Source organism: Aegilops tauschii, chromosome 1, assembly GCF_002575655.3.
Source record: "Aegilops tauschii subsp. strangulata cultivar AL8/78 chromosome 1, Aet v6.0, whole genome shotgun sequence".
In the NCBI taxonomy this organism is placed as follows: Eukaryota; Viridiplantae; Streptophyta; class Magnoliopsida; order Poales; family Poaceae; genus Aegilops; species Aegilops tauschii.
The window spans coordinates 23,932,744-23,958,465 of NC_053035.3; the positions used below are offsets into that span (position 1 = coordinate 23,932,744).

Consider the following 25,722-nt stretch of genomic DNA (forward strand, 5'->3'; position numbering starts at 1 on the left):
GCTAGTACTACTTACTTTGGGGTGTGCAAATCGCAGCTCCTTCTTCAGACTCAGAACCATTGTGGTGAACTTTTTCCAAACCCTGCTCGGCAAAGAAAATGATTACTTGATATCAGGAAATGAACGAAAGTTGCCGATATGGTGCGATATTGATTGAACTTACTTCTAAAGCATTGCACTCATGTCCGCATAGTCCTTAGGATCTTTACGTCTCGAGTCTAAGACAGTTACTACTCCCCCGTTAAGCTTAATGGATAGCAGAATAAAGTGGAAGCTGCACATGCATAACTCATCAATTACAGTACTTAACCTCGAGTAAGCGAAACCGAATATGCATAAGACAGTAACACTCACTCGAAGATGTAAGGAAAGAGTATTTCCCTTTTGTTTTGATGTCGAAGTAATGATTTTAACAAGGTTTCCTCAGTATCTTCAACTCAGTTTTGTTCCATCCATTCATCTACGGTATTTGGGCTAATGAACCCAATGTCATAGATATGTCCTCTTTTGCATTCGACGATCTTCAATCTGCATAATATAGTGAGGATAATTATATATACATGCAATGAACGAGCTGAGCTAGAGACTTAATTACAGAAGTAATACTTACAGACAATAGCAAGTCATGAGTTATTTGTCGAGGGCGTCTTGATTGAATAACTGAAATAATTCCATAAATTCAACAGGCATCAGGTCGACTCCAATGAAGTCATGCTCATCTTTAGTTGCCACCAAAATACTGTCAGTCTCATCCTTGCTGCAGGTTTCCAAGTACCAGTTATGCAATCTTCGCATCATCGTTGGTAGAGGCGGGAGCTGATCAGGTTCGACGAGAGGCTTCCCGTGCTCTTATCTAAAGACAGCTACTACTTCAGCCATTTCAAACTGTACATCATCGCTCATGTAATCACCAAGAATGGTACCGGGTGCTAGCCCCGGATGATTAGTCATATTGAACTTCTCACTCTGTGTGCTCTATAATTTAAATTTCCAATGTATCTCATTTCTAAAAGATGTCCCATTCAACTTTCGGTGCTACCTCATTGTAGCCTCTACTTTTGCTCTCTCCAAAGACTTGTGTGTGTTGTACGCGATTGTCACACACCTTTGTTATAGTTTCAAGCACTGCTTCTACTCATGAGGAAGCTAGTTATTTATAGATACGGTGCAAGTGCAGACTTCATTGCTTCACCAACTTCACATGTTTGGGATTTTATTGTTCTTCCTTCAAGTGTACCAGAGCCGTCAAGGAAATAATATCTCTAAAGGCACATACAATATATGGGATATTAACATCCGATGGGTCAGGCTCCATCTTGGTTATGAAAATAGTGTTTTGGAGTTTCAAAGGAAAACTATAATGTCCCCCTAGCGCTTCTCTCTCTATTGCCTGACAATGACGCTTCTTTCTCCATCACAAGATTCTCTTCACGTTAAAATATTTCACTACACAAGTACATTTAAGCTAGCTAGCATGAATAGTGTTGGCTGAAAGAAAGAAAAAAACAACATTTTTGATACAGCCACAAACTTCTTAGATCTTGTTAATTTCCATCTTGGGACAACCACCATAAAAATAGGCGACACACCGACCATGTGCATATAAATCAACAAAATATTTAAATCCAAATGATTGTGGAAATATCTGTTCATCAGTGACACCGATCATCATAAACACATGGTTTGATTAACAAGACCTAAAATGGCTTCTTCAGGTTGATTCTCATATACAGTTTAATTATTCATGATACAATATGTTGTAATTAACTAGATGTCTCAAACCAAGGCTTGTGGTCTGATGATGGCAGGCCGTTGCCGTTGCCGTCGCAGGTCAAGGCTCCGCTGCACATCTCGTTCCCTCTTATCTCTATTCCATGCCGCCGCTAGGTTTCCTTCCCTATACGCGGCCTCTCGGCGTGGGAAATCAGCACCAATCTCACACCTTTTTCTCTTCCATATAGGGCTTATGTGTTCCTTGTAAGTTAGGAGTTGTGAAAGGAGAACACCAATGATGGAGTTTGTGGTCAAGTCGTTGGCATCCATGTTGATGAACAAGGCATCCAGCCTCCTGGCGGACAAGTAAAAGGTCATGTATGGCATGGAGAAGCACCGTGAGATCCTGGAGCGTGATGTGGCAGCAGTCTTGCGCATCATCAAAGATGCGGCGAAAGAAGCTTTCTGGCGCGAAGTGGGTGTCTGGCTCGACGCCCTCAAGAAGGTAGCCTTTGAGGGGACCGATTTCTTCGACGAGCTCAAGTACTAGGTACTCCAGCATGATGCCCAGAACGGGCGTTACAAGAACTTGGCTTTGATACAATAAGCCTCTTCCCTGCCCACAACCCCATCATATTTCGTTTTAGGATGGGCAAGAAACTATGCAGAATTGTGCAAACCATTGAGGACCTTGTCACATGGATGAACACCTTTGGATTCAAACAGATGCAACACGCAACCCCATCTAAGCATGGGAGGATCTAATGTGGGGGTCATGGGGGCCATTTCCCCCCCACACACTTTCCAAGATGTTTTTTTACTAGTGCATTCATATGTATATTCAATACTTTATGAACTATTTTTAATGCGTTTTGCAAAAAGAAAAACTACAACCCTTCGTAATGTTGCCCCCTTGTTGGTCCAATTCTAGATGCGCCAGTGCATCTAAGTAGTGGCGCATTACATATTCCACCATACTCGACTCTGAGAATGACATATTGTCAGGATGTCTAGAGTATATTGATTGGTCAAGCTAGCGACAGGGATCTCATCGCCCTTCCCATTGTTGGAATGGGTGTGCTGGCTGAGAACACCTTTGCTCAGCTTGTCTACAATGACCCAGAAATAAAGGAGGATTTCCAGCTCCAAAGGTGGTGGTGGGTGTGTGATGATTTTGACATTGTTAAGGTTGCAAGAAACATCTGTCAGACCAAAGAGATTAATCATGAAAAGGCATTGCAGCAACTTCAGAAGGTAGTAATTAAGTGGGAAGCGATACCTTATTGTGTTGGATAATGTATGGAATGAAGATGTTGATATGTATGAAAAACTCAAGACCTGCCTGAAGCACAATGCTAAGGAAATTGCAATACTGACGACCACTCGTAATGCACAAGTGGCTCAAATTATGAAGACGTGCACTAATGATAGTCATAATCTCAAAAATCTAGATAATGTATTCCTGAAGGAAACATTTGGGACAAGAGCAGTTAATTTGCAAAAGCCAAACGAAGATGTGCTAAGTGACATGCTTGAAAAGATTCTAGATAGATGTAGGGGATCCCCTTTGGCTGCCAAAGACTTTGGATCTATGTTGAGTAATAACATTAGCATGAAACAATGGAAGAACATACTAACCAGAAGCAACACGGGCAATGAGAAGACGGGAACTTTAGCAATACTCAAACTCAACTATCATGACTTGCCATCACACTTGAAACAATGCTTTAATTTTTTTGCAGTATTTCCTAAAGATTACCAGATTGATGTGGAGATTTTAATCCAGCTATGGATAGCACATGATTACATACCATTGGTGGAAGGCGACAATCTTGAAAAGGTAGTGTTGAGGATATAACCATTAGAGTCACCCGCCCAGGAGGGGCCGGGTTACGTCATAATGATCTTCACGTAAAGCCCAGTACCAAGCTTAAGGATGGCGGATCAATAATGGGCTTAAGACCCGGAGGCGGCTTAAGGCCCGTAGTGATAACCCGCCGTTATGGCAAGTCTTGTAATGTAAGGCCAGAGTAGTTGAGAGTCCGAGCCGGATACTGTTATAAGCCGGCCGAGACTCTGAGAGCCACGGGGCGTCAACCTCTCTATATAAAGGGACGACCCGGCGGCGGTTCAGGGAGAGAAACAACAGATCGAGAGCCGGGCATAGCGATTAAGCTCCCTAGTCATCGAAACCCTAAGCAATACTACCTCAACTGGACGTAGGCTTTTACCTTCACCGTAAGGGGCCGAACCAGTATAACCCTCGTGTTCCTTGTCCCGTTTAACCCCTTTAAGCTTCCTAGCGGCGATGGCTCCACGACTAAGTCCTTGCACGAGGACATCTGCCGTGACAATTCCTCGACAGTTGGCGCCCACCGTGGGGCCAGCGCACGGTGGATTTGAGTTCTTGAAGGGCAGCTTCGAAGGGCTCAAGGGATACGCTGTGGGCCGGATGACCAAGAGTCGTCGCGGCAAGCTCTACATCGACGATGCAAACTGGGGCCCCGACGCCGGCTCAATTGAGTACGGGTACCGGGTCCCCTTCGGCGGAATTCATGTCTTTATTGGCAAGATTGGTGAGCCGGGCCCTGAGCCGGACCTCTGCACCGATCTCATCGAGACGGCTCAACGTGCACGACCCGCTCGGACTTTGCCTGCCTTGAAGCGTGCTTTCGTGGGATGCGTCCATGGAGAGCTCTCTGAAGGATCTGGATCTGGTGATGAGACGGCCGCTCGCTCTGACGGCGAGTCATCCACAGAGGAGACCGATTCGTTATACCAACTTCAAGATGGCAGGCTCAGGGGTTGTTCCGATGGCGACAGTATTCCGGACCCCTTTGAGCCGCCGAGCCGGGTTGGAATCTTCATGGCTGGCGCACAACCTGTTCAAAACCCCACCGCCGGGGCAGGAAGCCCTGTGCCCTCGCTGGCTCAGGTGCTGATGGATCTCACAGACAAGATGATGGCCCTGTTAACCGCTACGGTCGCCCCAGCGGATCAAGCTCAGCATGACATGGAGGTGGCACAGTTAAAGCTGGATCTAGCAAAAGCCAAGGAGGATCTAGCGGCGGAAGGGATCAGGATGGCTGCGGAGAGGGCGGCTCTCGACGCCCAGACTCAGCTGATTCAGGCACAGTCCTTCCGGCTCACGATGGATCAGAACGCGTCCAATGAGGTCATGAGAAGGAGGCATCAAAAGGCCCAATCTCGACTCCCTCCGGTTTACGATCCTCGTAACCTCTTCAACACGCCTGGTGCAGGGCCCAGTAACCCGCCAGAGGTCACGACGCTCGGGGCTGGAACGCCAATTCAGCCCCAAGTGATGGGGCCTCCCCGGGTGAACGCTGCCCCGCCTCAGTATGTGCCAATATCACCGGGTCATTATGCCAACCCGTTGGAAAACATGGTCGCCGCAGCGGCGCGACTGGCGGCTCTCGCAATCGATGGCGACTCTCCAACGGCGGTTGAAACCCGCCGGGTCAGAGAACTCCTTCAGACGGCTCTGGCGCAGCAGGAGGCATATTCTTATAGCCGGGACAGGATTCATTCAACCCCTCGTCCAGGACGGAGCACGAGTTACAGTAGACACATGGTCTCAGCGACCGGGTCAAGCAACGTCCGACGCAATGACTTGCCTCCTGGCCACGGCCCGGCTCATAACGGAGCCTTTCACGCGGTAGACCAAGACAGAGCACGGCAAGAGGCGGAGCAGGCACCTCAGTTGACGGCTTACCAGCCACCCCCGGCTTATCCGACGGCTTCTATCGATGCGGGTATACCTACGAGGACTGGAGGTGTCCCTTGTCTGGTACCGGCTCTCCGCAATGAACGTCTGCCCAAGGATTTCAAAGGGCCTAGGAAGGTGCCTAATTACACGGCTGATTTACAACCCGGAGCCTGGATCGAGAGTTACGAGATGGCCATGGAGTTGCTGGAGGTTAGTGAAGCAGCAATGGCCAAGTACTTCACCATGATGTTGGATGGAACTGCCCGCACTTGGTTGAAGGGACTGCCACCAAACTCTATCGGGTCTTGGGCTGAACTAAAAGCCCGGTTCATCCAAAACTTCAAAGATACCTGTAGGCAGTCTATGTCAATTGTGGATTTGACTAACTGTAAGCAGCAGGAGGGTGAATCGACAACCCATTGGGTTCGCCAGGTCAAAGAGATAATACATTCATCTGATAAGATGGATGCCGGCTCTGCAGTCTTAATGTTAGAGCAGAATTGTCGCTTTGCGCCCCTGAAGATGAAGCTCGGGCGGCTCAAGCGCGATTGCAACGATATGGGTACGCTGATGACGGCACTGGTTAAGTACGCTGACTCTGATAGTACCAAGGATCCCGCGTCGGATGATGAAAGGATAGGAATGGCAAGGGCCCCCAGCATAACCCGGCGAACCAGGGGGGTAACAAGCGTAAGGCTGATGGCAGTATGGAGTTTGTGGCCAACGCCAGTTCACAGGGTAACAACCACCGGCGCAAGGGGAGACCGCCTCCCCGCGCCGGCGGGTCAGGCCCGACGCTTGAGCAGTTGTTGAATGAGCCTTGTCCAAGGCATGGCTCTAGGGAAAAGCCAGCCACTCATCTGTGGAAGTACTACGCAATCATGAAGGCCTTCAAAAATTCCAATGCCTTCAATGGCAATAATGGCCCGGGCGGCGGCTCAGGCGCCGGCGGCTTTCATGGCCCGGGCGGCGGCTCAAATTCCAATTCTCAGAATGTTCAAGGGGGCTTTAATCAGCAGTCCGGCCAGGGTCATCAGCAGCAGCAGCAGGGGGGGATACCAGACCAATCCAGAGAAGCTCAATGGTGGACAGTATCATGTGTTTACCACCAGTCTGTGCAAGCGAGATCAGAAGCTTCATAAAAGGGCTGTGAATGCTGTTGAGCCGGCGGTTCCATGCTATTTAAGATGGTCTGAGCAGCCTATTGTGTGGAGTAGGGAAGATCACCATCCCCGGGTTGATAATCCGGGTCACCTGGCTCTGGTGGTGGCTCCTCAGGTGGGGGGATATAAATTCACTAAAGTGCTCATGGACGGAGGCAGCAGCATCAACATCCTCTATTATGAGACCTTTCGTCGTATGGGGTTGATTGATAAGAACCTCAGCCAGTCCAATACTGTTTTCCATGGTGTGGTGCCTGGCAAGTCGGCATATCCAATTGGTAAGATCGAGCTGGAAGTGGCTTTTGGAGACGAGTACAACTACAGGGCGGAAAGATTAACCTTTGAGGTGGTTAAGATAAGAAGTCCGTATCATGCTTTATTTGGGCGGCCGGCTTACGCCAAGTTCATGGCACGGCCGTGTTACATGTATTTGCAGCTCAAGATGCCGGGTCACAATGGGACCATTACGGTTCATGGCAGCCGAAAGATAGCCTTGGAGTGTGAGGAAGGTGACGTGGCTTATGCAGAATCTGTTTGTGCAGCAGAGGAGTTGAAGTTTTATAAGGACAATGTTGACCCGACAGATATGACATCCTTGAAAAAGCCGACCACGGAGCATGAGCCGGCAATGAAATTTAAGTCAGCTGATGAGACTAAACTTGTTGACTTCGTTCCAGGTGACTCATCTCAGCAGTTTAGCATCAGTGCCAATCTGGATCCGAAATAGGAAGGCGCGCTCATCGAGTTCATCCGTGAGAACAGGGACATTTTTGCATGGAAACCTTCTGACATTCCAAGTGTACCTAGAGAACTCGCTGAGCACACTCTCAATATTGATCCGAAATTTAAGCCGGTCAGGCAATTCCTCGGCGGTTTAATGAGGAGAGGCGGAAAGCCATTGGTGAGGAGCTGGCCCGGCTCTTGGCAGCCGGGTTTATTGTTGAAGTCTTTCATCCAGAATGCTTAGCTAACCCGGTACTCGTGCTCAAGAAGAATGGCACCTGGCGGATGTGTGTGGACTACACGGACTTAAACAAGGCTTGTCCGGCTGATCCTTTTGCTCTCCCCCATATTGATCAAATCATTGATGCTACGGCGGGTTGTGAGCGCTTAAGTTTTTTGGATGCTTATTCTGGATACCATCAGATTAAAATGGCAGTTAGGACCAGGAGAAGACGGCGTTCATCACTCCCTTTGGAGCCTTCTGTTATGTGTCTATGCCTTTTGGACTCAAGAGTGCACAGGCGATTTATCAGCGTTGTGTGCAGAATTGTCTTCATAACCAGATTGGGCGCAATGTTCATGCCTATGTGGATGATATCGTGGTTAAGTCCAGGGAGAAGGAGACCCTGGTAGATGATCTTAGAGAAACCTTTGATAATCTCCGGGTTTACAAGATGATGCTTAACCCGGCCAAGTGTGTTTTTGGTGTTCCCGCAGGCAAGCTCTTGGGTTTCCTGGTTTCTCAAAGAGGCATTGAAGCTAACCCGGAAAAGATCAAGGCAATCACCTCTCTGGCTAAGCCGGCGTGCATAAACGACGTCCAGCGTCTGGCGGGCCGCATCGCTGCTTTGAGCCGGTTTATAAGCCGTTTGGGTGAAAAGGCCATGCCACTGTACCAGTTGATGAAGAAAACAGATGACTTTGTCTGGAATGATGCTGCTAATGCTGCCTTTGAGGATTTGAAGAGACAGCTGGCTGAGCCCCCAGTTCTTGCTGCTCCAGTTGACAAGGAGCCCTTATTACTGTATGTAGCCGCTAACACACGAGCCGTCAGTGTGGCTGTGGTGGTGGAGCGCAAGGAAGAGGGCAAGGAGTATCCGGTTCAGCGGCCGGTTTACTACGTTAGCGAGGTACTCATTGAGTCCAAACAGCGGTATCCACATTGGCAGAAGCTTGTTTATGGTGTGTTCATGGCAAGTCGGAAGCTTAAGCATTATTTCCAGGGTCACCCCATCACTGTGGTTAGTTCTGCTCCCCTAGGAGATATCATCCAAAACAGAGAAGCCACAGGAAGAGTGGCTAAGTGGGCTATAGAGCTTGGGCCTCATGGTTTGAAATATGTGCCACGCACTGCTGTCAAATCTCAAGCATTGGTGGATTTCATCAACGATTGGACAGAGCTGCAGGTGCCTCAAGAGAAACCGGATAATACATACTGGACTATTCACTTCGACGGGTCTAGGCAGTTGGAGGGCTCGGGGGCTGGAGTTGTATTAACTTCCCCTCGAGGTGACAAGTTTCGTTATGTGCAACGGTTGATGTTTCCCTGTACTAACAATGCAGCTGAGTACGAGGCCTTGCTCCATGGTCTTCGGATGGCTAAGGAGATGCGCTTGAGCCGGGTAAGGTGCTTTGGCGACTCAGATTTAGTGGCTCAACAAGTGTCAGGCAAGTGGGATTCCAAGGACCCTCTCATGGCGGCTTATTGCCGTGAAGTTGATGCCATTGCTGGACACTTTCAGGGTTACCAAGTAGAGCACATTGATCGCAGGAAGAACGAGGCGGTTGATGCATTAAGCCGGCTGGGCTCTCAGCGAAAGCCGGTGCCGCCTAATACTTTCTTGGACATTTTGCATAACCCTTCTGTTAAGTTGCCTACAGCGGAAGACTTGGCTATCCCTGACCCGGAGGCGCAGTTAGTGGCGGCTCTCCACATTACCCCAGACTGGACAGTACCATACTTGGCTTACATGACCCGGGGAGAATTGCCTGAGGATGAAACTTTGGCCAGACAAATAACCCGGCGGTCTAAGTCAATGATAATTGTCAATGGCGAGCTGCATCATCGCAGTGTCACTGGAACTTTCCAGCGTTGTGTTTCCCCTGAGGAAGGTCAAGAAATTTTGCGTGAGATTCACCAGGGGGATTGTGGCCATCATGCCGGCTCAAAATCCCTTGTGGCCAAGGCTTTTCGTCATGGTTTTTATTGGCTAACGGCTCATGCTGATGCGGAGGACTTGGTCAGTAAATGTGACGGTTGTCAGAGGTTCTCGCGACGGGCTCATGTGCCAGCTCAGGAGTTGAGGATGATTCCAATTACTTGGCCATTTGCGGTCTGGGGGCTTGATATGGTTAGGCCTTTTAAAAGGTCCAAGGATAAGAAGACCCACCTCTTGGTGGCAGTTGACAAGTTCACAAAGTGGGTGGAGGTAGAGCCAGTTAGCAAGTGTGACGCGGCCACAGTTCATGAAAGGGTGATATTTCGCTTTGGTTTTCCACACAACATTATAATTGACAATGGTACCAATCTGTCTAAGGGCGCCATGGAGGAGTTTTGTCAACGAGAGCATATTCGACTTGATGTTTCATCAGTGGCTCACCCTCAATCCAATGGTCAAGCTGAGAGAGCTAATCAGGAGATTTTGAAGGGCATCAAGCCCCGGCTTTTGGTCCCTTTGCAACGGACGCCGGGTTGTTGGGTGGAGGAGTTACCCTCCGTGTTATGGAGCATCAATACTACTCCTAACAGATCTACGGGTTACACGCCTTTCTTCATGGTTTATGGAGCGGAAGCAGTCCTCCCTAGCGACATCCGTCATGACTCGCCTCGAGTGGCGGCTTACGTTGAGGCGGATAATGAGCGGGTGCGCCAAGATGCTCTTGACTTGTTGGACGAACAGCGTGATGTGGCAGCAGCTCGCTCGGCGATTTACCAACAAGACCTGCGCCTTTATCACAGCCGCCGGGTTAAGTCCCGGGTCTTCCAGGAAGGTGATCTAGTGCTCCGGCTCATCCAAGATCAACCAGATGCACACAAGTTATCCCCGCCTTGGGAAGGGCCCTTTGTGGTCAGCAAGAACTTGCACAACGGGTCATATTACCTTATCGATGTTCGGGAGCACAAAGATTCACGTAAGTCGGAGGAGGAGACCCGTCGGCCGTGGAACATAGCTCAGCTTCGGCCTTATTACACTTGAGCCACCGGCTCTCATAATGTACATATTTCTATAGCCATGTATATATTATGATAAATAATAAAGCAGGACCTCTGTCCTTTTCTCCTCCAAAGGTAAATGTGTTATTTCCATTACAACATTACATGGTCACTTGGAGGTGGACCCGGCTTACGATCGTATTCGAATCTGGCCGTTAACAATATGATCATTTGGGGGCTTCCTGTTCAAACATAGGTCGTATTCGAACCAAAGAGAACATAGCTGTCGATACCCACTTGATTGGCAAATCGCCGAGCTCATTGGGGAGTTTTTCTTGATCATATTTGAATCATAGCTCAACCCCCTTTGGGAACTGACGTGGATCGTATTCGAATCAGCGTCGTTAAACAACTCTCAAGGTCATTTGGGGTCTTCCTGTTCACACATAGGTCGTATTCGAACCAAAGAGAACATAGCTGTCGGTACCCTCTTGATCGGCAACGCCAACGCCACTGGGGCTATATGATCGTATTCGAATCTTAGCTTAACCTCTTTGGGACGGTTCTCTGGTCGTATTCGAATCAGAAGCCCTTAAGTTTTGATCTTTTGGTTTGCAACAAGTTGTTTTGATCATATCAACAGTGTGCAAGGGCGGTTCTTGCTCCGCCGGCTTAACTTTGATTAACAATGTTGATAGCACACAATAAGCATTATCGATGCTGGTGAACTGGAGTTGAGTTCTCAACCTCATTATTTGGGTTACATAAACCGGAAGTATACTTCCAAGGCTTGCAGGTAGGCTATTGTGGTTATCCCGAAGGTATGATTGAGAGTCGGTTTTTTATGACCTTGGTTATGTTCCGGGTTAAGTGTAAGATATATGACTCTCCATGCGGTAAGCCGCCTAGAGACTTGTGATTTATTTTTCTATGCAGAGCAATTAAAGACAGTTCTTCAAGCTTAAGGAAAATAAATGATCAAATATAACCCGGAGGAATATAAAGAAGCAGCTTCAATGGAGTTAAGCATTCAACACGTGCACGATGGCACGACAAAATTAAGTGTTTGTCTTACTCTATTACAAGACTCCCCGAGCCCAAAAGGTGAGGCATTGTTTTAAGGTGTAACCATGAGCCGCCTAAAAAAAATCAAGGTGCTTGTTGGGTCGAAGCTTCCGACTCATCCCTCTCCGCTCCTCCGGCTGTTCCCATGACCTGGAAGGTTGATGATTTCTAGTCAATGCCGTTCAAAGCTTCAAATTGAGCCTCATCATCAATTAACCCGGCTGGGTCAACTTCTGGGGCGAAGGTGTGCTTACGAGTCGGCGGGATCAGGCTGACTGCTTCATAGCGTGGAGTTGGGATCCTCTGATTCTCCGCGTCATAACCCGGCTGATACTTGGTAAGATCTGTGTCATTCCCAATCATGGTAGTCACCGGGCGCATGCTTTTCACACAGGCGGCGAAGTCTTTCTGATCGAAGGGGGTCCCATCTTCCTTCAGGCTGGGGTATCCAAGAGCGATGTCGGTCGGGTCTAGCTCCGGGAGAAACGCCTTGGCCCGGCTCAGAGTAGCTATAGCTCCGGCTCTTGCAGAGGCCCGTCTTAGCTCTTGGAAGCGCTGAGGAAGAACGGCAAGCCGCCTGAGTACGTCCGCCAGGTGAGTCAGAACCTCATTGGACAGAGCCACAACGGCTAAAGCACGCTGTGACCCGGTGTAGAGTTGCTCCACCAAGGTGTAAACAGCCTTCAGCTTGGTCAGAACATTCTGATTAAGGTTGGAGCTTCTGGGACCTGCATAACAAAGTCAGGTGAGCTGATGGCAATGGTGGGACTTATAAGACATAAAGAATGTAAGCTTGTTAAAAGCTTGCAGAATGACTTACCGAAGATTGCGGAGACCATCTGTGGCACATGGCGTTTTAAGCCGGAGAGTTCGGCGGTTCTCTCAGTCAGAGCAGCCTCCGCTTGTTCGGCCCGGCTGAGCAAGGCCGTTTTTTCCTCGGCCCAAGTCTTCCTTTCTGTTTCAAATTTCTTCTTCAGCTTTTCTTGTGCAGCAACACTGAACTCAAATTTGGCATTGGCCTTCCGGGTCTTAGTTTCCTGAGTCTTCAGGCGGTTCTTCAGCTCAGAGATTTCAGATTCAAATTTATTGCAGACAGCCTGTACAAGTTCCGGGTTACAGTTTGAGTAATTATCATATAACATTAAAGTCCCAAGCACTTTGCAAGCAAAGACACTTGGCACATGGGGGCTAATGTATGCTGAAAGGTTCTATTTATAATTGCCGGTTCATAAAGGTAAGCCGGAAGTTAAGTCTACAACGTATTCTATCATAAGTAGTAGACTTGGGGGCTAGCATAGTAAGGATGACTATGGAGTAAGCAAGAGAGTTGTACCTCAGATTTTTGCTGTATCTGCTTTACCATGTCAATCTCCAGGTCCCGGCTGTTGTGCACTTGACCAATGTAACCAGAAACAATATCTCCAATGCTCAAGTTAGCATAGTCAGTGATCTCCAGTCTGGCCCTGCGGCGCTCCAGCAGTTCTTCTTTGGCAGAGCATCTGGCCAGCACAGTGGGTCTTCCCGGCTCAACATATTCGGTCCGGGTGATCACCACATCCGGGTCATCGGCCGGTTGAGCTGAGCTGGGAATCTCCGGGTTGTTAGAACCCGCCATGGTTTGTTCTTCCGTTGAAGCGGCGGTTTCCGGAGCTGGTGCAGATGGCGGCTCAGAGGCAGAGGCGTTGGGTTCAGTTAAGTCCGGCTCTTCGACCGGTTTATTTTTCTTTGCCCTCTTGCTGAGCTTGGCTTGGGCACTGAAAGTCAAAAGGTTAGTACAAAAAACATAAATAAGATAAGCACAAAATGAGATGATCATCATTACCTGGGTGCGGTCTTGAAAGCCGGCAAGTTAGATTGCATGGAGTCACCGGAGGAAGGTGAAGTTTCCTGATAGTTTGAATCAGAAGAATTGAGTGGTTGGCGAGTGATGCCCGCCAAAGGATGAAAAGGATATAAGTTGGAGATAACCTCGGTCCGGCGCTTTCTTGATGCTTCGGGTAAGCCGGAGGAGAGGTCTGCATCCTTGCTGGCCCGGGTTTGCCTCCGGCTCTCATGAATCTGTTGCTTCAAAAGAAATTGAGGATCTTGATAAGCTAAAGGATGCAAAAATCTTACTTTCCAGGTTACTCTTCGGACTTTCAGCCTTGGCGAGGGGTCCGAGTCGGAGGAAAGTATAGTTACCTCTTCAGTCACCGGGTTACTTGCTCCGGTATCATCCTGCTGATAATCAGTGTCAATAAGGTGGTTAAAAGCAGACGAAAAACAAAAGAAGAGCCTAAAGAATCAAGGGCTACCTCTAACTCGGAGCTATCATCCAACTGAAGCAGCTCTAAGGCGCTAGGCTTACTTCCCTTCTTGCGGGGAGCGGCTCTCCTGGCGGCTTTTTTAGCCTTCCTGGCTTTTTTAGCAGCCTCATGGTCATACTTGACCTTCCAGAACTTGTCATTAGCCTGGAAAAATGCAACAAAGGTTTCCTTGAAGTTAAAACGAAAATTGTTAAAATGGAAAGTAAAGTGCTCAGATCGGTAGCTTACCGCCGGAGCCGGGTTAGCTTGGCAGAAGGGGCTTAAGCCGGTCCTCCCGCAGTCTGCTAAGCTCTCGTTCAAGAGGGACTTGGTCATGTCGTCAACGACGTCCTCAGGTAGGTCGTTGGGGCTGTGCCGCAGAGGATCATCCTTCCGGCCCGTGTAATCACACATTAAGCCGGGGCGGCGGCTCAAGGGAATCACCCGCCAGGAAATCCAGACCCGGACCAGATCAACGCCGTTAAGGCCATTTCCCAGAAGAGCCTTAATCTTGTTGATGGTGGGGATCAGTGGTTGACGCTCAACTTGAGATAGTTTGTCTGGCAGGGTGTCATTTGGCTCCAGACGCAGGGCACGAAAGCCGGGCAGAGGGTTCTCATCAGCCGGAGAAGTATCTTGGCAGTAGAACCATGTCTGGTTCCAGTCCTTTGGGTGGCTTGGCGGCTCAGCATAAGGAAAGAGGCAATCTCTCCGTCGTTGAATGGAGATTCCACCAAGTTCCAAGCTAGGCCCGTTGGCGCATTCATTCTGGCGGTTCAAATAAAATAACTCCCTAAAGAGTAGCAGACTGGGTTCCTCTCCAAGGTATACCTCACAAAACACTTGAAAGTTACAAATGTTCGACACGGAATTGGGTCCAATGTCTTGAGGTCACAGATCGAAAAAGTTCAGAACGTCTCTGAAGAATTTTGAGCCGGGAGGAGCAAAGCCCCGGCTCATGTGATCAGCAAATATCACAACCTCTCCATCTCTTGGTTGAGGTCTTTCTTCAGACGGGTCAGGGGCACGATAAGACATGACCTCCTTTTTAGGCAGGTAACCCGTCTTCACGAAATCAGCTAAAGTATCATCAGTAACATTGGATCTCATCCAGTTGCAGGTAATGGGTGCCTTGGGAGCCTTGAGCGGCATTATGAAAGATGAAAGCCTATGACAAAAGGAAATGTCCGGGTCAAATATAAGCCGGAGTAAGATTACAGTTCAGTATTCCAGATGGCGGCTTATGAAGGGGCCTAATGATATATGGCCAATTATGTCGGGTTATCTAAGCCGCTGTGGGCATCATGAGTCATTCAAGTTGTTTAAAACTCTATCATAAATGAGCCGGAAATTTCACAGCACATGGCCTCTTTTAAGCCGGAGATATGAGCCGCCATAGCTAACAGATGCAATTTTTGACTAAGTGTGGCACAAACAAGTTTCACAGATCGTAATAATTATTTTGGATCAAACGATCGTCCAGAAAGGAAAAATTTCTAGACCTAGAAAGCTGATACAGAGAAGTTCATGAGCTCAGAACGAGGTCTTTCTGCGGACAGAAGGGATCTACTAGCATAAAAATGAGTGCGAAACCACTACCGCAGGAGTTCTACCCTGTTTTTCGGATCAAAAGGGGTCGCGGTGGAAGAACTGTGAAGAACTCAGGATAAACTACGAAGAACAGGGGAAGAACGACAGAACCCTAATGCGAATCTACTGTAGGGAGGTGCAAGGACTTACTGGCGCTGATGAGATGCGGAGGTCGCCGCCGTTCCTCTGGACCAGTTCAGGGTGATGCAGCGGCCAAGGTTGAGGAAGACAAGGGGCGCGGCGGCGGCGGCGGAGCTCGAGCTCTCGGGTGTCAGAGGAGGAAGACGATGGAAGAAAGGAGTGAATGAAGGCTTATGTGCTGGGCCTATTTATAAGGGTGACTGATAAATGGGCGCGAGAAACGAGGAGGCCAAGACGTGATTATCTCGCCACAGAAACGCCTCGGTTTTCGGGATGGTCATTAAAGATAAGATCCGTTGGGATATGACAGAATAAAAAATGAATTTAATGGAAGATGACGTCACGGCGGGTTACCAAGAATCCAGAAGATGACGTCACGGCGGGTTATAACTTTCGCACAAGCAGAAGCAGGAAGATTTTCTTTCAAAGGGATTGAAGATTGACATGAACCGGTTCAAATCAATCTGGGGCCTAATGTTGAGGATATAACCATTAGAGTCACCCGCTCAGGAGGGGCCGGGTTACGTCATAATGATCATCACGTAAAGCCCAGTACCAAGCTTGAGGATGGCGGATCAATAATGGGCTTAAGACCCGGAGGCGGCTTAAGGCCCGTAGTGATAACCCGCCGTTATGGCAAGACTTGTAATGTAAGGCAAGAGTAGTTGAGAGTCCGAGCCAGATACTGTTATAAGCCGGTCGGGACTCTGAGAGCCGCGGGGCGTCAACCTCTCTATATAAAGGGACGACCCGGCGGCGGTTGAGAGAGAGAAACGACAGATCGAGAGCCGGGCATAGCGATTAAGCTCCCTGGTCATCGAAACCCTAAGCAATACCACCTCAACTGGACGTAGGCTTTTACCTTCACCGTAAGGGGCCAAACCAGTATAACCCTCGTGTTCCTTGTCCCGTTTAACCCCTTTAAGCTTCCTAGCGGCGATGGCTCCACGACTAAGTCCTTGCACGAGGACATCTGCCGTGACAATTCCTCGACAGGTAGGCAGAGAAATTTGTAACAAGCTAACTTGAAGGTCATTCTTTCAAAAAGTCAAGCAAATTCTGGGGTGGGGGGTGGGGTGGGGGGGGGGGGGTCCGTTCTAGAACAGTATGCAAGATACATGATCTTATGCATGACATTGCCTCATCTGTAATGGGAAAATATTGTCCTACTATAATTGATATGCGTGATCAATGACTTGTTCTCATGAGGCCCTACATGGCACTTGTTCTCATCTATCGCCAAATTGGAACCCTTTTGTATGATTATCTAGAAAAAAACTCTACATTTCTCTAGACACTATTGTTTGTAGATAAACACACTGCTGGGTCAACACCACACTTGTCGAAGTACATTCATATGCACGCACTTCAACTCTTTGCATTGTGCAAACTTCCACTTGAACCAAGGCACTTACAACACCTGAGGTATCTCAATCTCTCATATAACACGTGGATCAAAGAGCTTCACAAGGAAATGGGCATACTGTATAATCTACAGACCCTTAACCTTTCTACTTCTGAGAGTCCTGGTTGACTTCCTAAGGATAAGAAGTATATGACAAATCTCGGTCATCTCTATACTAATGGTTGCAGATCACTGGAGTGCATGCCTCCATAACTCGGGAACGTCACTTCTCTGCAGACATTAAAATATTTGCTGTGGGTTCTAGCCCTGGTTGCAGTACTATTGGATAAATACATGGCTTAAACCTTGGTGGTGAATTCAAACTATCCAGTCTTCAATATGTAACTCAAGCAGATGCTAAAGCGTGCATTCTTGGAAATAAAGAGACACTGAACCATCACTGGGATGTCCTTGATGCACCTAAACCAGGTTGCATTGAGGTTTCTAAGAATATACTCATACTCTACAAAGGTACCAATTTCCGAACATGGGTGACAGATCTTACTTTTCTGGGGAATTTGACCAAGCTCCACCTAGATGGCTGTAAAATGTGTGATGAATTTCCCAAATTCGGTCAATTTAAGGCTCTGAAAGTTCTTGTTTTGATAAGAGCCTATGCAATCACAATTCACCTGCAGCATTTCCAACATTAAAACACCTCGTGTTAGAAAAATTGGAGATTTGAAGAGATGGGTGGCAATAGAAGGAGAAGAATTAACAGTTTCTCTTCTTGAGAGAGTTCACTTGAAGAACTGCCGAAAGCTAACAACTCTCCCGAATAGATGGTTAATGTATATCTGCACAACAAATATGTGTATAATTATAAATACCATTGACTGTTTCTATAGTGAGCCCCGCTTCGGTACACCCGCCTACTAAATGTATAAAGCACAATATGGAGTTTTGACCCACTTTCGTATGTATGATGGGTCGCCTGTCTGTACGTAAATGCCCGTATGTTCATCTTTTTTTTTCTCTTCACTTAAAGTTTCACTTCTTTTTTTAAGTTTAGAACTTTTTTTCTCTTCACTTAAAGTTTAATTTTTCTTTTTATTAAAGTTTAAAAATTATGCACCCGACAAGCTTCAAACTATAGACCTCCCATTAGGCTATACACCAACAGGCCACCTTAGTAGTTGTGACAATTATAGGTATGACACCACTCTTAGTTAAAAACGCAATGGTTTTCCTTTTTTTTTGGCCTGGTTTTCATCTTTTTTTCTTTTTTGTTTTTTAAAATTCATGATTCTTTCTTAAATTCATGAAAAAATCAAATCTGGAATCCTTAAACTTTCTTATAAAAATCTCTTAACTTTTTTTTCAAATGCGTGAACTTTTAAAAATCTGGAATACTGTTTTCTATACTATTTTACATGGTTTTTCATCTCCCGTAGAGTAGAGCACGATCGGGTGCTATTAATTGGCTGAAGCATTGCGTGTGGCATATTGTACATGTTTAATTCAGACCGCTGATTGTGTGTGTTTTGTCAAATTAAAAACTGGTCCTGGAAGCTCAACGGCTTCCCAACAGCTGCAGAAGCGCACTCATCCAGACATCTGGGGAGCTCAGGTAACCACGGAAACACATAATGTCTCCAGTGAGCTCGAGCGACGACCACTGAAACTTAAGTAGGCAGGAGCTCTGCTTGCCGATTCACCATGTACACAAAGCTGCCACCAAATTTTCACTCAAAAAAAAGCTGCCACCAAACTTCGAAAAAAATAATTCAAATTACTAGTGCCTTTCAGAATGGACATACATCCCGTGATTTCAGAGCAGAAAACACCCCAAACACAATTAACAGCAATGCAGGTGCACAAAACACCCCTGAAGCTCTCCTGTTCATCATCAACCTCTGAAATTAACTGAAGAATGGACACCAGTGTCTGAAGAGAAGGTACAGTCGATCTGAACAATATGCTTTTCGCACCATCCCGAGCTTTTACGTCCATCTGATCACCATCCGATGGCGGAGGTTGCATGGACACGGCATCCTCCACACACGAATGGTCATCATACTCAGTTTGGAGTTGTTTCGTTTTTCTGTTCCGTAAGCTCTGATGAAAATAAGGTGGCTGAAGATCAGAAGCTTGGAGAAAATGAACTCCAAAGTTGCAGAACTGGAGCAAGAAGCTCGTGCTCAAACCTGCTCACTTTGTGCAGAAAAAACAAGCATATCCTCGCACAAATCATATTATGAGTATCATGTCCACTGGAACTTTGCTTGTGGCATGTGCACAGTCAATTCAGATAGCAGCTTACCCCGCAATTTTTCTTTTCAGATAGCGGCTTGTGTCTGTGTGTTTTTGCCAGTCTTATGATAAAGATTTTGACGCAAATGCAAAAGACTGTGAATGGGTCAAATGGGGCTCAAATCTACGCTTCAGAGCTATATAAAGTAATATATGCATTTAAGCTGTGATTTGCGCTGCTTCGGTAGATGTACCATGTTCAAATTACCAGCACGTTTCAGGATGGACATATAGTACATGATTGCAGAGTACAAGAAACAGCATGCAGGTGCTATAGACAACCAGAGTAGTAAGCTCCCTCACGTTCTTTCTTCAGTTCCATCAGGCACACATGCCGCATAACAGAGACTGCTGTCACTGTGCACAAACTTTAATCAAGTGCTCAACAGAGTTTGTGGAATTAATTATTGCACAAGCTTTTTTCTTTTGGAAAAGGAGGTTAATTAAGACCCGCCTCTGTATCAATCGATGCATACGGCCATCTTTATTTATTATTCAACAAAGGTCTAATAAGAATATACATCAAGCCACCCGAAGCCACCGCTCACACCTACAAAACTCGATAATGTGGAGTGCCCTCACTCCCTATATCTAAACCCGGTGTCGTCGCCGATCCATCCACATGACATATCGGAACCAACAAACGGTGCAGCAGACCTAAAGTGAACACCACCTGCATACGTTCTAGACATCGCCATTTTCATCGGACGCTGTCCCATCTTCAGTAGAGAGATCCGCATCATCCTTGCTAGTCTGTCCTTTCGTCGGCGCCACCACAACGACCAACGGCGCCACCGGCCAGTGCTTGTCCATCCAGACGCGAAGATTCTGGAAGATCTGTCGTGCGTAGCACCTGCCAACCAGGCATGACTTGGCATCTCCATCGAAATCTCCGTGCAAGACGAAGCCGCTCCACCTCCTGCCTCTGTCTTCCAGCACTGCTCCACAAACGATGCTCTCAAGAGAGAAAATGACACCGTAGTACCGCCATCATCCGATCTGGAGGACCAGATCCTAGGGTTCCCCTGGAGCAGCACGAGTAGGTCGACAATAGTTACACGACGATGCCTTCATCATGGTATCGACACAGAACGTTGCCATCGCCTGCGATCATCTCGGTTTTCACCGGCAACTATGTCTTCCCGACTCGCAGCCGGAGCTAGATGACTGATCTCGAGATCTGACCATCCAGCATCAGGCCGACCACCTCCGACGGAGGAGATGGCCAACATTGCCAGCTGTACCGGCCATATCAGATCTGACCGGAGGCGCCGCCGACCAGACCACCATGGCCTCCATGCCATCACCGCCAATCCGACGCCTGATGGCGCGCCGACCGCAGCCACCGCCCTTCCCGATACAGGGTCGCGCCACGCCTGTAGCCGCCGCTGCCCGAGACAGGGCCGACCACCACGCCGCCACAGCCATCGCCGCCGCATCGCAAAGATTGGATCGGCCGCCGAGCTCGCATCCTAGACGACGACGCCGCGCTGCGCACGACGCCGCCAAGAGTTGCCACCTGGCGCCTCCTTGCGATCTGGCCGTCCCGCCCCGCCCGTGATGCTCGAAGGGTGGAGAAGCCGCGCCGCCACCCTGCCGGCCCGGCTTTGCCTGGCGGCGTTGCGGACGGCGGCGAGGAGGGGAAGGGGCAGGAGGGGTCGAGTCGCGGCGGCGAGGGTTTACCCCCGGGTCGCCCACGGGGACGACACGGGGTCGAGGGGAACAAATTGAAAGTTCCGTCTACTATTCTTTGTTGAGGACTAGGCTCGGTGCGTAACTGAGATAAAAAATCCTAATACTCATACTTAAAAAGCCGTATGCATCCCTAGTTGGTGCAGAGATTGGAGAAGTAAAATTGTCCCCAAATGATCGTCTTTCTTATGTTCGTCTTTCTTGAATTGAATGTGTGAATTCCTTGCAGGACAGTGGCTCCTCCACAGGCAAATGATCACCCTAATTGGTACTCCCTGCGACCCAAAATGAGTGTCTCAATCAACTTTAGTATGTAAGATGTGTATAGTACCTTTTCGGTATATCCCCATTGTATAAGGGGTTCTCTCCACTTTGCCACATATGTATATGTAATGATCTTTGGCCCTCAGTGAATACAAGTTGCTGTTTGTCCAACATGGTATCAGATGTTAGGTTCCCCTCTCTCCCGCACGCTGCAACTCCGTGCTAGCTCCTCCCCTGATCCACCCACTGCCAGATCCGGCTCTTCTCGCCGCGGATCCGGCCGCCCCAGCTGTCCTCGCCGCGGATCTGGCCGCCCCGGTCCTCCTCGCCGCGACTCCGCCCGCCCCGGTCCGCTCCGCTGCCTGGTCCCATCGTGTACTCCGCCTGCCCGCCGCCCTGTCCCGCGCGTGTGCTGCTGCTGGGCTGCTGCTCCGCCCAGCCCCGCGCGTGTGCTGCTGCTAGGCTGCTGCTTCGCTCAGCTGCTGCTCCGCCTGGCCTGCTGTCGAGCTGCTGCTCCGCTCGGCCCCCGAGCGTGTGCTGCTGGTGAGGCTGCTGCTTCGCTCAGCTGCCCCTCCTGCGCCGCCCGCTCTCATTCGGCCGACAGCCGCTGGCCCTCGCCTCGGGTGTATGCGCGAGTGCGTGAGCTCTCGCTCGATCCCGTTCGATCCAGATCGGGTCTTCTGCCTTTGTTGACTTCAAAAAAAAGAGTGATATCTTAGTATGTCATCTTCGGGCTATGTCGCGGTTCCTCGGTGCTCGGTGATCTTTGATGGCACCAACTATTCTGAGTTTGTGGGTTTCATGCGCATCCATATGCGTGGACTCCTTCTGTGGGGTGTTCTCTCTGGCGAGGTCTCCTGTCCACCATGCCCGGTTGCGCCAGTGGCCCCAATCCCACCAGTGCCGCCGGTCCTTGCTGTTGATGCTTCTCAGGCTGACCGGGATGCTGCCAAGGCTCTGGATGATGATGCGGTTGATGCTTATGATCAGCAGGTATCCGCTTATTTCGATGCTCTCTCTGTGTACCGGGATGATCTGTCTGCTTACACTCAGTGGTGCAATGATGGTGCTCGAGCTGCTGCTGTTCTCACTGCGAGTGTCCTCCCTCAGTTTGCCTCAGAGTTCATGGGCCTTGGCACCGTTGCAGCGATGTGGTCTTACCTCTGTCAGCGCTATCAGCCCTCTGGTGATGCTCTCTACCTATCTGTGGTGCGCCAGGAGCATGCACTGCAGCAAGGTGATTCTTCTGTTGATGAGTTCTATTCACAGTGCTCTGCTATCTGGCGCCAGGTTGACTCTCTTCGGAGAGTTGTTTGTGGAACCTGTCGTTGCTGTCAGACTACTCGTTCAGATCTCGAGTTTCAGAGGGTCCATGAGTTCTTATCTCGTCTCCGGTCTGAGTTTGAGCCTCGACGTGCTCACCTGCTTGCTCGTGGTCGTGTTCCTATCTTCGAGATACTTGCTGAGCTTCGTGCTGAGGAGACACGCCTTCGCTTTGCTGGGTTGCTTCTGGTTCCGTCAGTATTGGCCGCCCGAGCTCCTGTGTCGTTTGCTCGCCTCACTGCTCCGCCGCTCCTGCCTACTCCTCCAGGGGGTGAGCCGTCCTCCTTATGCTGAGAAGGGCACGTCACGCCGTGACACTGTCTGTGGTTATTGCTCCTGGTCAGGTCACCCAGAGTCTGATTGTCGCCAGAAGAAACGAGACCAGAGGCGCTCCTCCTCCTCCAGTGGGACTCCTGTGTCTTCCTCGACCCCGTCACTCACTGACCAGGATATTGTTCGCCTCAAGCGTCTCCTTGCTTCCTCAGGCTCCTCGTCGACTGCTTCCGCTGCTGTTGTGACTGCATCCCCTTCCTCACCACCACCGGCATCTACACAGTCAGGTACATCTTCGTGGGTTCTGGATTCTGGAGCCTCCTTTCATATGTCTTCTGATTCTTCCGCGTTGTCTTCTCTACGACCTCTTGATTCGCCTGTTAATGTTCTTACTGCCGACGGGACATCGCTCCCTGTTGCTAGTCGTGGTATTCTTTCCACTCCATCTTTTTTTGTTCCGAGTATTTCACATGTTCCTCGCCTTACCATGAATCTTTTTTCCGCTGCCCAACTCACTGATTCTGGTTGTCGTGTCATTCTTGATACCGACTCTTGTTCCATTCAGGATCGTCGCACCAAGGCTTTGGTTGGTGCTGGCCCCCGGCACCGTGAGTCAGAGGGCCTTTGGGAGGTTGACTGGCTTTGTGTTCCTTCCGCTGCCACCACTTCTGCCAGCTCTCATGCTCTTGCTGCCTCTTCGTCTGCGTCCTTCCAGCAGTGGCATCATTGCCTTGGTCACATCTGTGGCTCTCGCTTGTCTTCTTTAGTTCGTCAGGGCCTCTTAGTACATTGTAATGGTTGCAGACTTGGCAAACAGACTCAGTTACCTTATCCTACTAGTGAGTCTGTATCTCAGCGTCCTTTTGACTTAGTTCATTCTGATGTCTGGGGTCCTGCTCCCTTTGATTCGAAAGGTGGTCATCGCTACTATGTTTTGTTTATTGATGATTTCTCTCGCTACACTTGGCTCTACTTCATGAAATCTCATAGCGATGTTCTCCCTATATACAAACGTTCTTCTGCCATGGTTCACACCCAGTTTGCCACGCCCATTCGTACTTTTCGTGCTGACTCTGCTGGAGAGTATATCTCTCAGCTGTTGCGTGGTTTTCTCGCGGAACTGGGTACTCTTGCCCAGTTCTCGTGTCCTGGTGCTCATGCTCAGAATGGCGTTGCTGAACGAAAGCATCGTCATTTGCTTGAGACGGCTCGTGCGCTGATGATTGCTGCTTCCCTTCCACCCCATTTTTGGGCTGAGGCTGTTTCAGCATCCACCTACCTCATCAACATTCAGCCATCGACTGCTCTGCAGGGTGGTATTCCTATGGAGTGTCTCACTGGTCGCTCTCCTGACTACTTAGCTCTTCGTATGTTTGGATGCGTGTGCTATGTTCTTCTTGCCCCCTCGAGAACGCACCAAACTGACTGCTCAGTCGGTTGAGTGTGTTTTCCTTGGCTACAGTGATGAGCACAAGGGCTATCGATGTTGGGATCCTGTGGGTCGTCGCTTGCGCATCTCGCGTGATGTGAATTTTGACGAGTCTCGTTCCTACTACCCACGTTCTTCTTCCTCGACTGTGGACGACCTTTCTTTCCTTCTCCTTCCCGATACACCCTGCTATGTGCCTCATGTGTCACCTCTTCCTTCGGCACCTCTCATTTCTTCTCATTCACCACCGACCCCGTCTTCTCCATCCTCCTCCTCCACCTCTCCACCATCATCTCCAGTCCGTCGCCCTCTCTCACCGTTTCCTCTCCACTATACTCGTCGATCTCGTACTGAGGATGTCTCCTCTGACGATCCTCCCACCTCTGGTGCACCTCCTCCCACGCCTCCCCCGGTTCACAACCTCCGTGCTCGGCCTCGCCCCCCGCCTGATCGCTACTCCCCTGATCGGTACTGTCTCTCTGTTATTGCTAAGCCCACTTTCTATCGGACTGCCATGACTCAGCCTGAATGGCAGCTTGCGATGGCCGAAGAGCTTGCTGTTCTTGAGCGCTCTAGCACATGGGATCTGGTTCCCCTTTCCTTCCGGTGTCCGTCCCATCACCTACAAGTGGGTCTACAAGATTAAGACTCGCTCCGATGGTTCTCTTGAGCGCTACAAAGCTCGTCTTGTGGCCCGTGGTTTTCAGCAGGAGCAGGGGCGCGATTATGATGAGACATTCGCTCCTGTGGCCCACATGACCACTGTCCGCACTCTTCTTGCTGTGGCTTCTGTTCGTCAGTGGTCTATCCCTCAACTTGATGTTCAAAACGCTTTTCTCAATGGCGAGTTGCGTGAGGAGGTTTATATGCAGCCACCATCGGGGTACTATGCTCCTGATGGTATGGCCTGTAGACTTCGCCGCTCCCTCTATGGTCTCAAACAGGCCCCTCGCGCCTGGTTTGAGCGCTTCGCCTCTGTGGTGACTGCCGCTGGTTTCTTGCCTAGTGATCATGATCCCGCGTTGTTTGTTCACACGTCTCCTCGTGGTCGGACTCTTCTCCTTCTCTATGTTGATGACATGACCATCACTGGTGACGACTCTGATTAAATTGCCTTCGTTAAGGCTCGCCTTCGCGACCAGTTTCTCATGACTGATCTTGGTCCACTTCGCTATTTTCTTGGGATTGAGATCTCCTCGACCTCTGATGGCTTCTACATCTCCCAAGAAAAATATATTCAGGATCTTCTTGCTCGCGCTGCTCTTGGTGATGAGGGCACAGTTGTGACTCCTATGGAGCTCAACGTTCAGCTTCGTGCCTCTGATGGTGACCCTCTTCCTAATCCCACTCGCTATCGTCACCTTGTTGGCAGTCTTGTCTATCTTGCTGTTACGCGTCCTGACATCTCCTATCCTGTCCACATCCTGAGTCAGTTTGTTTCAGCCCCCACCTCTGTCCACTATAGTCATCTCCTCCGTGTTCTATGATACCTTCGTGGCACGATCTCTCAGCTCCTTTCTTT

At 49.2% G+C, this 25,722-nt stretch overlaps 1 pseudogene; it reads left to right on the forward strand.

Annotated features, from left to right (window-relative positions):
- Positions 1-2,008: 2,008 nt before the first annotated feature.
- On the forward strand, positions 2,009-24,301 carry LOC109775783 (uncharacterized; annotated as a pseudogene).
- Positions 24,302-25,722: the final 1,421 nt, after the last annotated feature.